General features: G+C 39.3%; 1 long non-coding RNA gene across 1 annotated transcript; it reads left to right on the plus strand.

The window, feature by feature from the left end:
* Positions 1 to 3456: 3456 nt before the first annotated feature.
* On the plus strand, positions 3457 to 16403 carry LOC137863095 (uncharacterized). The gene is made up of 4 exons (XR_011100688.1): positions 3457 to 3520; positions 4258 to 4362; positions 13248 to 13321; positions 15427 to 16403. It is a non-coding gene; the product is annotated as an uncharacterized lncRNA (long non-coding RNA).
* The last annotated feature ends 679 nt before the right edge of the window (positions 16404 to 17082 follow it).

Consider the following 17082-nt stretch of genomic DNA (forward strand, 5'->3'; position numbering starts at 1 on the left):
GGCAGACCTGACTCAAAGAAAGGAAGGACAACATCTCTGTAAAGGGTCTAGAAATTTTAAAGATAGAAATAAATAAAAGCACTGGGGGAAAGGGCATTGGAGAAAAAAAAAAAAAAAGTCTGCTCTTTCAGTATCTGGCAGTGCAAAACCTGATGCTGTATCAGAAGAAATCAGTTTTTGAAACAGATCACTTCCTTCTCTTCATAAATATCCCTTCTTTCCTTCTTTATACCTTTATACCATTTTTAACACACACACAAAAAAAAGAGAAAAAAAAAAAAGCCATCCAGACAGTGATCTCTTCTGAATTACAAATCACAAAAAAAGTTTTTCTTTCAGTGAGGGGGTGGAGTTGATGTGTTAGAAATCCAGGCCAAGGGATTACTTCACATTTCTTCTAAGGAATGAAACCTTTTTTTTTTTTTTTTTTTAAAAAAAAAAAAAGTCTATTTTGTATTACTCAGCAGTTCTTTTTGCTTTTTATTCTTCTATGGAAAGTTCTCTCTTTTTTTTTTTTCCCCCTAATAAAGTGTTTATTACACAGTCCTGCACACTCACACATACACATGCGTACACACAAATGACAGAGCTCTTTATAAAGAGAAAACCAGGCTGGCGCTGCAAAAGTGCAGAGAAGATCTTTCGCTAAAATGATCTCAAGGTCAGTTTTGGGGGTCTTTAGGTTTCTATATTCAATCCAACCACGTTTCATGTCTCTGCTTTGCTTGCTTAACTTACAAGAAACTTGGGCACAATTTTGCTTGTGTTGGCAGTTTTTAGGTGTGGATTCATGCAGGCTATTTACAAGATGCCAAGGGATGTCAAATCCTGAACATGTGTTTTTGTCCTACAGTCATTCTCTGACAGCAGAAATAGTCTGCAGCTTATCAGATCCATTTGCTGATATTTAACATCTTTTTTTCCCGACAAAGGTTTGGGGTGAGATGAATTTTAATGTTTCTCTGTGCTGAAGCTGACAAAAAAAAAAAAAAAAAAAAAAAAAAAAAAGTCTTTACGCATCTAAGTTAGAAAGTGGAGCTTTAAGCTGTGACAGAAAAAAAAATAATTAAAAAAATACTCCCTTATTTACAAAATTTTTACTTTTCATACTTACATGTAATTTGTTTTATTTAAAACACTAAAGGTATTTGTTAAACATTTTACTCAATCAAGAGGTACAGACACTGTTACAGACTGAGACATACAGTTTAAGGAAAAGAATGCATTTTAATGTATATTTCTGATATAATTGATGAAACACTAAAAAGTCTGATTGTGATTTTTTTTTCCTGTGGTTATATTTCAATAAACTTGAGATAGATATAAAATTACATGTCCCCCTTTTAATACTAATTTGATAACAAACAAACAACAAGAAAAGTAGTTTTTAAAACACAAAGATTTTGGTAAAACTGTCAAGTAAAATAGTGTTATCTGAGGCTATAATCCTAAACAATTTTAGGAAGCAGTGAACTCCCAAAATTGAGGGTTTTATAAAAATATATATGTTCTTGGATACAAGAAGAACTACACAGGGAAGAGACGAGAAACTTAAATAAGCATTTATATAGATATAGAAAGAGAGGTAGCATTTTGTAGAATAGTTGCATATTATGAACACAAGTACAATGAGTGAGTTTAATTTTGCAGGCAAAAATTGCTAATGAAAAGGGGGAAATTTTTCATGAACCTGAGTCATAATAAATATTTGAACTGTGTCTACTATGTGAGACACCTTTTAAATTCATGGTGCCATATACCTATGTTTTCATGTAACAGCAGATTTGTCATCCTTGGTTTATGCAGACATCATTCTGTTATTCTGCTATTTTTCTTCACTAACCACCTTCATCAAGTTCTTTGTTTCAGCATAGCCTGTATGTTAAAACATGTCCAGTGCTGTAACCTTATGCCTTAGAGGTATTACGCAGCAGAAATAAGTTCCTAATTTTTTTCTGGCAGTGACAGAGAAAGCTAATCTGTAAGTCTGAATGCTTGGTGTCTTCTCCAAAATTATCCAGACTGCTTTTGTTCGCAGAAGTTGGGTTGTGCAAGCTGATGGTGTGTGGCTTGTCCCAGTAAGTTACGAAGAACAATCTACTTGAGAGGTTTCCAATTATTCTTACTTCTGGTCAGGTTAGATGTACAATTAGATCAAATCCCTGACAGATTTTTGGCTTCTCCAGTGTCAGGCCAAGCCTGTATTAGTCAAACCGTACACAGATGGAAGTGATTTTTTTTTTTTTTTGTTAGCTCTTACATGAATTTGATTGTCAACAAAATCTTTCTCGGCTTTCAGCAAACTTTGGAGTTGGCCTTCATATCTGAGGTGGGGTGTCCATTTCCACCATATGAGTTTGGCTTGGCAGAGGCAGTTCAGCTGATCAAAACTCATAGAATTTAAAACCAAATAGTTTGTACAGACCTCATAAACTAAACATTTCAAAGGAAAGGGACGTATGGGCAGAGGTGACTCCTGGGATCCTTCCTGCTCACGGTTTCCTCTTCAGCTGCTCTGCCGCCAGCTCTTCTCAATCTATTGCTGTTCCACTGGGCCTTGTCCTCTACTTTGTTGGCAAATAAGGTAAATGACCCCTATTCTGGCTGCCCATATGCTGCTAACATCACTGGTTTTGTTTCAGCAAACTGCATGAGGATGGTATAGACAGATGCCAAAAAAGAGGGCCCCCATAAGCCCAGTAGGCCCTGCTGTGAATCACCAGCATGCCAGGGTGAGTGGCAGCCGGCATCTCCTTGGTTATTGAAGAGAGCAGCTGTGTCACGTTCAGTTAGTTTACATCATAATCTAAATCAACCATGAAGGATGAAGATGCATAGAAGGAAAAACACAACAAAACAAAACAAAACAAAAACAATAAACTGAAGGGATATGTTCAAGCGAAGTCCTGTACAAACTGCCTTTGGGTTCAGTCCTAACTAAACAGAGTGATTGCAGGAAAGGGATGGCTCGGTTGCCAATGCCTTACAAAGTGTCTGCCTAACATGAGAGAGAGCAGATTTGTCCTCTGCACGCAGATGCTTGTATTCTTATTATTCTTTCCCTCTGCTTCCACGTCCTTGTCTTCCTCGTGTAGCCCTGACATTTCATTAGTTCTCACTTCAGACTGCAAGCAGGTCCATGGAGAACACACAAATTCGTTACACTTTGGCACAAGGACTTGTGTTAATTGTGATACAGCTAAAGGCTGTTACTGCAGATTAAAGGACTGTGACACCTGTCCCCAAATCAGGGGTGGTGTTAGCTCAGCCTTTGGCTCCAAGAACTCTGATCATGCAGCAGTTTATTTTTCACAAAAGTATGATAAAATATGAAATGGCTTTATTTCTTGTATGTAAGGGGTTAATTAATTAATTAATTTCCTCTCCATGTGAAGCTGTGGGTTCACAGAGCAAAAAAGAGGGTAAGGAAAGGGGCTATAAAAGGATGAGTGTGTGCTATAGGAACCATTTTGCTTTGAGTCAGAGAAGCTGAGGAGTTTTTACCACTCTTTGTGCTCATGTATGTAGCTTGGATGCAGATATGTAGGTTCTATAGAGTATGGTTTATAGGTAGCATTATAAAATTGGCTGAAAAGGTTTAGGTGTTGCTTCTCTTTTATACAATCCTGTATTTTGAGGATTAGAACTTTTTAGTGTGACATCTGGGAAGATTTGGAACAAAGTTCTGGTACGAGAAGAATCACTTAATGAGCTCTAATACGGGCCTTACAGAATTCTGTAATGAGATACCTTGAAGAGACTTTGAAAATGATAAGGATACAGTGAGCAGGATATAACACATAATCCTAGCTAAATTCTTTACTTTATTTCCTAAAAGAAGTGGGCAAATTTCCTTGTACCTGCTAGAAAGAAGTCCAGCTGTTTCAAACCACAGTGATTCCCAGCTCATCACAGCTAGTGTAGATTCCAGAAGCAGAGGTGAAACAGGCTGGTGGAGGTCTTGCTGGGGTGGCCAGGTTGTCATGCCAGCCCTTAAAGCATAGGTAGACTTATTTTTAAATTTATTTTTTTCTGGCTGGGACTTGAGCTGTCTTTCAGATGAACTCCATAACCTAGAGACATGGTGGAGACCAAGAAGGAATAAGCAGCAGCAGGAAGAGGCAGCTCTGAGGAGGCAATGTCTCCGTGGCTCCAGGAGGTGATATAAGTTGGTTAGGCAGGGCTGAAGCACTTGTCACTTGGTGAGAAGAGTAATAAAAAAGTGAATGCTCAAATAAGTTGATCATCCTCTCACAGATGCAGCTGCTGAAAAACAAATGGAAGTCAGCAGTAGCTGAAGGCCTGCATTGGTTGAAGAATCTGCTGAGGACTGTTCCAGGACGCTCCAGAGAAAATCGTGAGGTTTGACAACTTTATTTCAAATATTTTGGTGGGCAGAATAGAAATCTGAATAGTGTATGTACCCTGTGGTATGGCACAGAACAGAGAGGTACTTAGTGGGTGTCCCTTGCAGCTTAGTGCTCTTCTGAGTGAAACATGGACCAGTGCCTACCCTAAATCTCTTACTGAGTTTGGTTGAGTTAGACAGGTCCTTGTCCACGCTTATTGCTTACAAATTTTTCTCAGCGAGCTGCCTGTTAGAAACATCTTGCTTCTCTGAGGGCCTAAGGGAGGAGCATGAGGTACAATGGCTCCTTGGGGCTGGAGTAGTACAAACATTGCATGGATACAAGTTTGGCTTGTTTCAAGAAGCTCCTTACAAAACAACAAAAACAAAACAAACAAACAAAAAATGCTTTTCTGTTTTGAGTGATATCTATTTGAGGAGATGTTGATTTTGTTGGTCCTTGGGGTGGTAACTCTAGTGCCAGGTTACACTAGCAGGTATTTTAGGTAAGTGGGCTGCTTGTAGCAAAAGCTGTATCTGCAGAATGCTGTGGGAAGCTGAGTTACTTCTCATCTGCTGTGAAAAGTTTTCAGATATGAAGACAAAGAATATTTACGCCAGATACCTCTCACTTTCCAAGCACAATACATACTTTCCCTTCTTTCTTCAAATGCAGTTCCTTTTACAAATCTCTGTGGAGAACAATACAATAATCAGCTCTTAACATCTAATTATGCCTTTCCCTTTATAAAAGAAACTCATATTCTTAAATAACACTTCCTGGCAGCAAAGAGCTTTGTGGCTCACTTTGAAAGAGGGGGAAAAACAATGCAACCCAACCCAAATATCTTCAGATCATTAATGTACAGGGAATTGGGTGCAGAATCCTTTCTTAGCTTCATCACTAGATGAAAATAATACTTAGCCTTAAGCACTTTACTGTGTTCTTGTACTGAATGCCAACAATAATCTAATCAGTTAACAATTCTTATTCTGATGATCATTTTCCTGTGAATTGTTTCAATGGAAGGGAAAAAAAAAAAAAAAAGAATATAAATAAATGAGACATTTTTTGCTGGAAAGATGACGGCCAACCAAGAGTCCACTCTTTTGCTCTTGGCTTCTTGTAACAATTCAGGTTCTTCTCCCTGCTGGGTGAAATGTCAACCTGAAGGGCAGTAAGCTAAAAAAGGCCCTTTACTCTGAAATATTACCCCTGTTTTGCCCAGAGGCATTTTGTAGCCTAAGCAAAACACTTGAGGTCTGCAACTACTGGCCTACATGGCAACTTCCCTTTGTCTGTGCTGCAGGAATAAGGTTGGGTTTTGTTTCTTAATATAAGAATGATTGTGTTTTTTTCTTCTTGTGGAGTAAATTTCAGCCCCAAAAATGTATGATATGTGCTGCATTTGGTGCACTCTCCCCGAGGCAAACCAGGGGATCTGTAAGTGGTACTATTTTTCCTATCAGCCCTGGAGAGTAGTGTGGCAGCCCTGCGTGTTATTAATGGATAAAATCTGAGCAGCAGCCAACCCCAAGGTGAACCCTATGCATTTAAAACATTTCATCAGACAGCTAAGTATTTTTTTTTCCTTCACTACAGCGGATATCTCTACTGCCACCACTCAATAGATCCCGATAGAAGAGAGCAATAGCTGGACTCACTAATGTGAAAATTGATAGTATGAGCTCTCCAATGAAATATAAACAGCTCTGTGTTTCTTAAGTGTCAATATCACGGGGCTGGGCTGAGGAGGTGGTGTGGTGGATTAACCCTAGAATTATCCAGGAGGGGAGAGAAGCTGATAAATAGGAAATATTTGTCCAATCAGCCAGGGATCATTTCTGAAGTGGATAAGATGGGCTGCTGTTGACTCCCAGCTGCTGTCAGCTAGAAACTCAGCTACAGTTTACAGCTCCAGTTATTGGAGTGTTTCCGGAGGTAGGAGGAAGGTCAGACTGGACTCTTCTCTCCTCTCCCCCTCCCCTTTTGTCTGGAAGAATTGAGTAAAAGAAGGGAAGATGAATGGTGTGAGAATTAGGACTGCAACTCTGCAGATGCCTTTGCAGATGCACAGATGCAGGCACCCTGCACTGGGAGCAGTTCCTGGCAAGCTGCAACACTGCTGTCGAAACAGCATTTATTGGAAGAGCAGCTTACACTCAGGGGAAAACCTGCAATACGTGGAATATGCATGCTCACTTACGGAGAACTGAGACCTTACCCACTCACTCCCTTTTACAGAAACACTTACCGTAACCAGAAGGGACCCTGCAAGGGGCCCTACCTGCCTGCAAGGGCAGGCAGGTAGGCTGCCATTTGGATGTTTTCAGGGGTCAGATTACCTAACCCATTCCACTGTTACTGTCTCCATTCATGGATAATGAAGGAATGTTCCTGGCTCCTTCTGTTCTGGCTGAGAAACTGAAATCAGCCAAGTTGATTCCCTTGGTGTCATCAGAGTCACATCCTGGTCCTGAGCTGGACTTGACCAGGTGTGAGTTACAAATAATCCAGAGCAATGTTGTTCTTTTGTCAAAGAAATGGTTTCCATGGAAACTCTAAATATACCCAGGATTATGTAAGTTTATATCCAATACACCTCTGGAACATTTTTATAGGTAGGTTGCAGAAAGGCATTTTTGAAAAGAATTCATGTAACTTTCCTCGACATTTGTTCTTTTTGCAAAAAACAAGCAATTCTGCGTAGTGGTTTTCAGTATTTAACTAGTAAGATTATGGAGTTAAATATGGGCAAACTGGTACAAATAAGCCTATCTTTGACTAGGAAGGGTTGTAGAAGGGTAAAAATTTAAAAGGTATAAAACATACATACTATAAATCATCACAAAATCACTGAAAACCATATAAACACATATTATATAAAGTGCTTTTCATGCCTATGTGGCTGGAGACTTGGACTTCTTAAGTTTCTTTTCTTCAGCTTGTTTACTGAGTTTTCAATCTGCTTGTTGAGGCTTAAGGACTCTTCTACTTGCGAGTCAACCCTAGAACCAAAGCACGTGGTGGAGGATCATACCGAAGTTGAGGGTACTTAACCCTGAGTAGGCAGACTGAAGATTTAGTAAACAAGCCGAAAAAGACTTGAGGTAAGGTGGCAGAGCAGCCCTTTGGGAGAAGGGAGAAAGGGAAATGTTATCAGGAGGGAATCTCAGCTGCACTGCAATAAATGTGTGAGGGAGGCCCTCCCTCCAAGCACTCTCAAATCAGCAGGGATTTTTTCTTCTTCTTTTAACTTAAGCAAGCTTCAGACATTTTCAGTGCCCTAACTCAAAGCTTTGTCACCGAGGTTTGAAAACAGCTGTTGGAACCCAAGACCTTACTCCGTGTCTCTTCCAGTCCCCAGTTTTGCCCAGGCCTGTTTTGATATTGCTGTAGGCTTTGTAGATATACAGCCACAGCACTGGCAAACTGCAGGACTGAGCAGCTGGGACTTCAGAACAAGGCAGAGGTAAAAAAAAAAAAAAAAAAAAAAAAAGTCATGAAGTGTCCTAATGAATGAGAACTGGCAGCACCCAGCTAATTAAGACTGGTCTGGGAAGCAAAGACTAGAAATTGTTTTGGAGTCCAAAGAAGACAATGCACCACTCAGAGCTGCACTGGTCTTGCTTACAGTTAGAACTGGCCAAGTCACTCCCTCTTTTGCCTTCTTACCATCTTCAAAATATACTGTTGTTTAAAGATAAAATAAATAAATAAAATAATAGTAATAATAGAACAACATCCTTGCTGGATTTTTTCCCCATTATTTGGTTAAGAATTTGACATGCCAAATAAAATTTTAAAATCTGCATTTGGAAGATTTTAGGTTGGATTTAAGTTGGATAAAGAAGACTTAGTTTGGATTGGTATAACAATTTTCATAAAATGAAATACAGAATTCAGATTTATACAAACAAAATATTTTTTTTAGATTTCAAACTTCCATTTTCCCATGCACAAGCTAGAGATCTCTAATGTAGTCTGAGCATCTCATGTAATTCAATGACATCAAGAGAAGAGTTAAAAGACAAGACATGAGTATCCTGACAAAAAAAAAAAAAAAAAAAAAGACTGGAAGACCTTAAATCTGTGTCCACAGATCTGATCAAGGGGATTCTACAAAATCCTAGGACTGGCTGACTGCTTTTGGTCTGCATGAACTTGTTATAGGTGGGGAACTTCTTTCTTTGAGAGGTCTCTCTGCTTGAGGAGGCTGGAATTCTTTCATGAAATATTGAAGATATATCTGAAAACATTTCCGTATCAATTTTTATATTAACAATACTTTTTTGAGAAAGCAGTCCCCGTTTTCTGACAAACTAATGAGAGCTTAGTTTTCTGTTTATTATTAATGAATATGTCCAAAAGTTTTGCTGACATGTTTATTATCAATGGATCAAAGCTAGATTGATAAAATAAACTAATGTCATGAGTTGAGCTGTTTGGAAAGTTTTTCTGAGTAGCTGATGTAAAACTGAAGAGAAAGACATCCTGTGCCAGCTCTCCCTTTTTGGTTGGATGGAAAAGGCCATCAGATAGCAAATTCCTCTCCCCTCAGAGGGTAATGTTGAGAAAACCTGGGCATCCAAATAAGAGCAAAGCCAGGAACTGTCTGTGAGGAATAGTGTATACAGCTGAAACCAGGGCTTCTCTGTCCTAGTAACAGCACATGAGATGACATGTATTGCTACCTCACTTGATTTTGCTTTGCTTCCTTCTCCTATAACTTTTCCATGGGCTGGAGTCATAGGTAGATATATGGGTACCAGGCTCTGAAAGTGGCACTGGGTTGGAAAAGGAAGGAAAGTAAAAAAATAAACGGTAGCCTTATATGAAGGCTGGAAAAATTTTGGTGCTTTGGGAGGATGCCTTTCTCTTAAGTGACAGTGCACTGTCACCAGTACGGTGTGTGTTTTCTCAGTTAAGTGCTTCTCTGGCTAGCAGTGGCAATGCAAACCTAGCAGGAGTGAGTGCTGGAGTGCCCTGAAGTTCATTAATGTGTGATCTGATTAAATAACTGTTCCAAGAAAAGGACACATTTATTGCTTGACTTCTCTGAGCCCCAAGATGGGGTCCTTAAATCTGGCAGGCTTCTCCCTGAATTTAACTCTCAGGTACTTGACAAAAGAAAATAACAGTGACATTACTTACCAGGAAGTCTAATTAATTAACTGCACTCTCCGCACTAGGGAAGGGATGTTTCTGGGTGGCAAAACCATCTTTCAATTTAGTCCCATTTGATTCTCTCCGAGAACCATGTTTAAGACCAGTAGTGAACTTTAACTACTCTCTTTAAGGATGGAGAAACTGGATTTAAAATCTGGATTTAAGAAACATGTGAAGATGAGGGAGGATAGTTTTGCCTTTCATGAGGCAAACCAAGGACCTTGTATGTGTGCTGTGGAAAGTTTTTGAAACATCTCTCTTCCAAAAAGTCTGTAAAAATGCTGAGCTGAAAGACTCAAAGTAACTCACTTGAGACTCATTTTCAGTACAGCTAAAGTTCTGAAACCCAGACTGCAAAATCTCAGGAAGCAGCTGGGTTCCTAATTAAAACAAAACGTTAATAGATTTAGCAGGCCAAATTTATGCTTTTCAATTAAAAATGCTATTGGTCTTGGTATCTGCTTGTGTGCATGTGTGCACTCACGAGTGCTGGAGATAGGTATAAAGTGGTGCTGGAATGCACCAAGGGCTTGGGTCAAACCTCTTGTCCATGCTGTGTGCTAAGGGATTTGGAACATCTTGGTACCCAGAGCATAACTTCAGAGCAGAAGAGTATGTGTCAAGACAAATGCAGTGTCAAGGGTTCTTCATGCATTTATTTCCCGACTACAGACTGTCCTTCTGCATGAAGGCATTTTTCTCACAATAAGTTTTTCTGATTTAAAAGCTACAAATGTTTTACAGTCTGCATGATGAGTCCAAGCTATTTATTGACTGGTAGTAACCAGGAAGAATTTGTCCTTCAATTAGCCCTGCTGTTGATTGTGGTTTTTTTGTTTTTGTTTTTTTTTTCCTCCACATACTGCTGAATTTCACACATCAGACCAGAGAATCCATTTGCTTCACTAAGGTGGCTCTTTCACAGACATTTCACTAAAACTGGGGCAAAAGCAATTTTGTTGTTGGTGTTATTAAAATTATTTTTATAGCATGACAATATTTCTCATTATGCCAAATTTGATGAACTGATTTTATTTCCATCTTTTTTTTTTTTTTGTACTGAGACAAAGATTGCATCTGTATGTTTTTATCACAAGAAAGAAAGAAAAAAGCCATGTGTTGCCTCAAAACACTAAGCTGCCGAAAAGTACTTTTGTTGCTTCAAAAAATGAGGCTAGGATCTCACATAGTTGCTTTTGAACAAGAATAAGCTAAATACTGCTGTAATTTTGTAAAAGCTAATTTCTCTTTTCAAGTTAAATAGAGGGCTACTTCTATAGATAATTCCTGCTCCACAAAAATAAATAAATAAATAAAAAAATATCCAATTCTGTGTTTTCAAAAGCTGATGAGAAGAGAAACTTCTCCCTGCAGTGAAATGTGAGGTAATTTTTAAAATCAGAAAACCTTCACAAAAAAAAAAAAAAAAAAGACAGGAGGAGACCATGTATCTCCCAGATCCTGTCCTCAGCTGATCACGGGACTTTCACTGTGCCTGACCCCTGCATGGTGTTCAAATGAAAATAGAAGCTCCAGTCCCACCTCCAGTCCTCTGAATATATAGATATTTATTCATTTGTGCTATAAATGGGGATCTTGGGGTTATCGGTTCACTGTAGCAGATTCCAAGGCAAAATTGGGCCCCTCTCTATATACAAACATTTGTAACAGCAAAAGACTCTGTGGGCGCTATGGCTAAATGCAGGCTGGCTGCTCCATCTGCCTAAAGATTTGCTGCAATGCTCATATTTAGTACATTGCTTTGCAAAGTGTTTTCTGAGATATCTTGATGGCAAGCAAACAAATTTCTCTTATATTGTATTATAATGGGCAGCACTGACCTGATTTATCCTTGCTACACAGAGTCGCGCGGTGAAGATGAAGTGGTTTTGCATATTCTGGAAATGCAGCAGTCCCTGAGATGCATTTTGGGTTGTCATGCTGGCAGCCAGAGGAAAGGGGGAAAAGCTGTGTGAATTCCACAGTGCTGCACTGAAACCCTGGGAAGCTCATTTAGTCAGAGATTAAGTTATGGAGCTAAATCTGAAAGTGAGAAAGGAGAGGAAAAGCTATTGAAAACTGAGATTCTACTGCTGACTATGGAGGCCACATGACCCTGACACATAACTTTTACTGAGTTGACTATATCTCACTTCCTTTAAGTGCCTGTCCCTCCCGCTCACTCTCAAGGACTTGGCCAATCTCCTTTTGTAAATAGAACAATGCTTTATATTTCTCTATTACTCTGGAGTGACTATATCAATAATGCAGGAAAGGCATCTGTCCAGCACAATGAGATTATTTTTCTGATTTCGGTTGACAGTTATGGTAATAGTTTGGCAAACAATCTACTCCACCATCAATGACCACAGATTACAGCTGTTTTTAAAAATCTCAGCTGCTCCTGGAAACTTAGAAGATTGATTACATGGACAGAAAGAGACAGAAAGATGTGTCAAAAGCTTTTATGGCTGAAACTTTTAACTCTGTCTTGCTCCCTTTTTTGCCCTGATTCTGAAAGTCGATGTGCAGTCAGTCTCGTAGTCGCCTTACGTGAGTGCAGAACATAATGAGTGGAACAAGTAAACAAATGATCATGCTTCAAAGGGAATTGAGGAGCTGCTTTGCACCAAACCATTCAAAAACCAGAGTGGGAGCTGTAAAATAACTGGCAAGGCTTTTACATTACTGAAAATGCAAAGTTTTGCATATTATTTCCTCTGCAATACAAGGAAGGTGCTGTATGCAGGATCAGAGCTTTCCTGGATCAGGTTCAGAGGGCTGAGCAAACCCTGAAACCTTCAGCCAGCTCTGGGTGGGGTGAAGATGTTGGTGTGCCCTCCTGACTGAGGTGCTGGGGAAGGTGGCCAGGGCTTGCCCTTTTTTCCACTTACAATCTGAATTTGCTCTCATGGCTTTCTTAAGGTCTCATTGGGCAGCTAATGGATTCGACTGGGAGGTACCTCCAGGGTGATAAGAAAATCCCTGACAAAAAGCCTTATTTCCTTTCGTTATACATGTTATTTATCTCATGTGAATCAGAACTGGGGCCTTACAATCAAATATGAACCTTACAGAGCTTAACACTACATTAAAGGGCTCATAACTTCCAATAGTTAGAGTGGAAAATGAACTGTTTCATATGTATATGCCCTTTATGCAAAGAACAGGAATAACACCATGAGATCTGTGTGTCTGACTAGCCCTGGAATTTCAGATACTGAACGTTCACAGTGAACTGCTCAGGGACAAATTTGCAGAACAAGAATTATCCTTAGAAATTATTCAGTAGATATTTTCAATTTGAGTAACAACAGAGGAGAGAATATCAGAGGCTGCTTGTGGACAGGGCCATGGACAGGGAGAAGAAAAAAAAAAAAAAAAGGTTGGTTCATAAAATAAATTATTCCCTATGAATTATTCACGCAGGGCTATCTTAACTGTTATACCTACTTTCCTGGCCTCCCTACAGGGGTTGACAATAATGCAGCTTTGTCAGTTTCTAGACTTTGATTTTAGAAGGAATAAAATCTCGGAGTGTGCAGTTAGGTCTACCAGAGTCAGTCAGGAGGTGAATTTGGTCCTACGAGTTGATTTTTCTCATTGGCCATGACAGTGGTATGTTATCAGCAATCATGAACCCAGAAGATGCAGTCAAGAATGTTAGTCAGAAAAAAAGCAAAAAAAAGTCCATTACAGCACTCTCCTGATGTTTCTTTTCCTTTCTAGTTAAAGAGCAAAAACACTCAAAGCAGTGGTGAATGTGGATTAAGAATCTGGCAGTTCAAGCTCTCAAAATTCAGGTGGGTTCATCTGTTTTATGAACTCTTCACCTAGGCCCCAATTAGTATTATATTAACCTCCTTAAATATCAGATTGCTGTGATCTTACAATACTCCAAAATGGTCTATTAGCTACCCTATTTCCTGGCTCCGTCAGATGAAAATGTCTACAGTAGGTCACCTGAAAGCATTACTCAATTAATTCAGTGAGCTGCAGTGGGTACCCAGGATGTCTACCAAGCACAGGGAGCTCAGAGGGTTTCTATTACAAAGCCTGACGTTTTTACATTACAAGTGCATGTAAACATGATCTGAGGACTCATGCACCTGGATCCTTGAAAGAACTAAACCTTGACCTCCTGCTGAAATTGATAAGAATTAGGTGCTTAAATCCCATGAAGAAGTAGTGCCACAATATCTTCAGTGGCTTTGGATTAAGTCTCAGGCAAATTAAATTATTAATTTTGGATGGTGTGAACACCATATCGAGCCATCAAATATTCTGTGCATATTGCAGTTTACAAGAAAGGAATGAGATATTTCAATTTTTGGAGTTCCAGAGATGCAGGAGATTTTGCAGGTGGGCTTGGGGGAAAATCTCATTTTGTTTTCTAAGCCTATCCAATCATCTCTTACTGAATGTTACTCAAGCTGTTTCTTTGAAAAAGCCTTCTGGGTAACTAGCTGTATATTTCAGAATCTGGCTTTAAATAGGCTTTGAAAATGCAAGTTAAGCTCCCAAGCCAGCAAGACATTTTGTAGGTTTTACCTGAGGTGCCTGTTATATAATTCTATGACACCACGTAAAACCTACTGCTGTTTGTGGAGTCATGGCATTGCCTTTACTGAATCCTTGCTAAATCAATCCAAAGTGCCATTTCCCATCTCCTTTCCCAATCATGGCTCATTAAGCATTGTGCAGAATGTAATCTATTAGCAGTGATTTCCTTGGCTGGTGAGAGAATCATTTTGAGTCGCTACCTTTTATAAAACAAACAAACCAAACAAACAAACCCCCCCAACATTATAAGGCCTGCCACCATTAAAGAGATTGAATGCAGGAGGTGTGTATTTATGCCATTGAGCCAACTTAAATGTTCATAAAGACGATGAAACTTCAGTATCCTGAGTCGTTGATTTCAAGCTTCAGGTCAGAGACAGATGACTTCATGCTGAGATTTATTACTAAGAGGCGAAGCTTTGGAGTTTGTGTCAAGGTGGGCTCATCCATCACAGGAAGAATTCTGCCATAATATTCTGCTGTCAGATCCCATCTACCCTTGATCAATCTATCAGTCGGCCTACTTAGGAAATTGTACATAAACCCAATATAATCTGATTAGACATCCAAAACCACCATCAATGGTTAATCATGCAGGTAAGTTGTACTGTGCTAAATATGATTCCTTTCCTAGAGCATGCACGTGGTGTAAGACATGGCAGGGAATGTCCCCAGATAGCTGTCTGCCTGAGGAAATTCTCAGTCCTCTGTGCCTGGGGAACACGTGTTAGTGCAGTATACCCCTGTTAAAAATCCAAATCATCCAAAATCATCTGCTTCTTGTGTATGTGTGGAAAAGCAATAGTTTGTACTTCTAAAGTCTGGGTATCAAATTTTAGCACGCTTTGCAGGTGAAAATGTTGGTGTTTATCAGCAGGTACAGAGAATAGGCTATTTCAAGTTAGTATGGTAATGTTATCAGCATTTAGTGGTATCTAGTTGTGGGCTCTGTGATATAAATATCTGAACTCTGATACAGGAAGGTGGACTTAGTGAATTTTTGGTTAGATTTTAAAACGTGGATTTCTGAACCTTAGGCGACTTTCAGACAAAGAAATCACTGTTTCACTGGACAGATTTGTAAAATTACTATAAAGTCCTGAGTGTCCCTTATTAGAACAGCTCCATAGGGTAAGGCAATCATTTAAATATCAATCAATAATAAATATCAATCAAATAAAATTGAGCATTCTTGTAGCACTTACACAATGAAATCATAAAATGGTAATTTCCCTCTGATTTGAATCGCATCACATTCCACTTTATTTCCAAAGAAATACTCAGATCACACAGTTGAACAGAACCTTGATCCCATTATGCCAATTTGAGTATTTTGTCCTTCCAGGGTACAGCTGAGATTTGGGACTGCTGGATTACAACGCTGAGCTCCCATGGTTTAGCAACTGATGCTGAGCTTCAGTGTGGCTGAGACATTAAGAGAGATGAATTTTCCAAAATGAGGCAGACCAGTGAACTGTGCTGGCAGTGTAATTCCATTACTTTCAAGGAGTTGAGTCTGTTATAGCCAGTCAAGTGGAACAATGTTGTACCTTAAAGAAAAAAAAAAAAAAGAAAAAAAAAGTTTGATTTCTATTATTATTATTAAAACTATTATTATTATCATCATCATTCAGTGAAAGAACACCAAGAAATGGAGAAATATGTAGAGTTAAATAACAAATATGATACCCAAGGGAAAGAATATTTGTTGTTATGGGGTGTCAAAAAAGTCTGATCATAGCTGAAAAAGCATCTGACAATGATTCCCAGATAAATTGTTCTGAAATGGAGTTGGGAAACACTTCACTCTTTGGTGCTTTGCCCATATGGGGTGTCTTCCATGCCAAGTGAAATGTTATAAGTTTCCATTAACTAAGGGTTCAAATTCAATAAATAACCAAAGAGAAGAAGACTGAGGTTAAGGTAAGATGTGAAGAGCTACTGATAGGAACTAGAAGCTTGCCCCAAAGTCTTTTGCCTCAAGTGGCTCAGACTTGCCTGTTTGGATAAGGAAAACTATGCAGATTGTCTAGACATGCAGAAAGTGACCACATCCTTCAGCTTTATCTGAATTTCCCTGAAGTTGCATAGGCGCAAGACATTGACGGTGTTGTGAGAAGAGAAGATATTTCTCATCTCTTCTTTCCATTTCCCATCCTGAGTTTAGAATATGTGGAAAGTCTCATAAAAGAAGGCTTGAGGGAAATTATTCAGAGATGGGTTAACAGAAAGCCTCTGCAGGTACAGATGATGAGTAAAGAGAAAGTGGAGCTCAGCAGAATTTGTAGTAAAAATGACCAGAATGGAAACATGGTTTCTGCTCTTGTACAAGGTCTTTGTAAACTTTTATCTGCTTACTTGCAGGAAGATCAGACACTATGCACCTGCCAGCTACAGCTCTGGGCTTGGATTTATTTTTTCTTGCAAGTTGTTTCATATCATAGCAATGCTGTCCCTTGGCTTCTGGTCAGATTGGACAACGTGCCAAAGCACCTTCTGTCTCATGCAAATGGACACCAAAACACCACAAGTTTTATTGGGCATCGGGTATGCCTGTTTCAGAGGGAAGGCATGTGATATTTAGATAAGAACAGAGAAGTAGAGATCCAAGGTTGATGGGGAGATATGTCCCAATAGCTTTCTTTAACCTTTAGGCAATGCTCCTTTCCCATGGAGAGATCTATGTTCAGGCTTTGCTGGGATATGAGTTTTGTTAACCCAGCTCTTTCCATTGTACTACTCAGCACATCACAACCCAAGCACTGGAAATGCCCTGAACAGTTCATAGTTAGGGTGGAAAAATAATGTCAATATTTATAATATCCTGAAGCCTGCAAAACACCAAGTTGTTTGAAAATCCAGCAGGAAGGTGCACTGAAGCTTAGCATCTATGTTTCGAAATACTGGAGGGAAGGCACAGAGATCCAGGGACATTTTCCCTGGAGCCCAGCTCTGAAATGCCAAGCTTTAATGATTTGGAAAGAAACACATTTCCGCACTC

The sequence above is a fragment of the Anas acuta genome, chromosome 12 (assembly GCF_963932015.1).
Source record: "Anas acuta chromosome 12, bAnaAcu1.1, whole genome shotgun sequence".
NCBI classification, from domain to species: domain Eukaryota; kingdom Metazoa; phylum Chordata; class Aves; order Anseriformes; family Anatidae; genus Anas; species Anas acuta.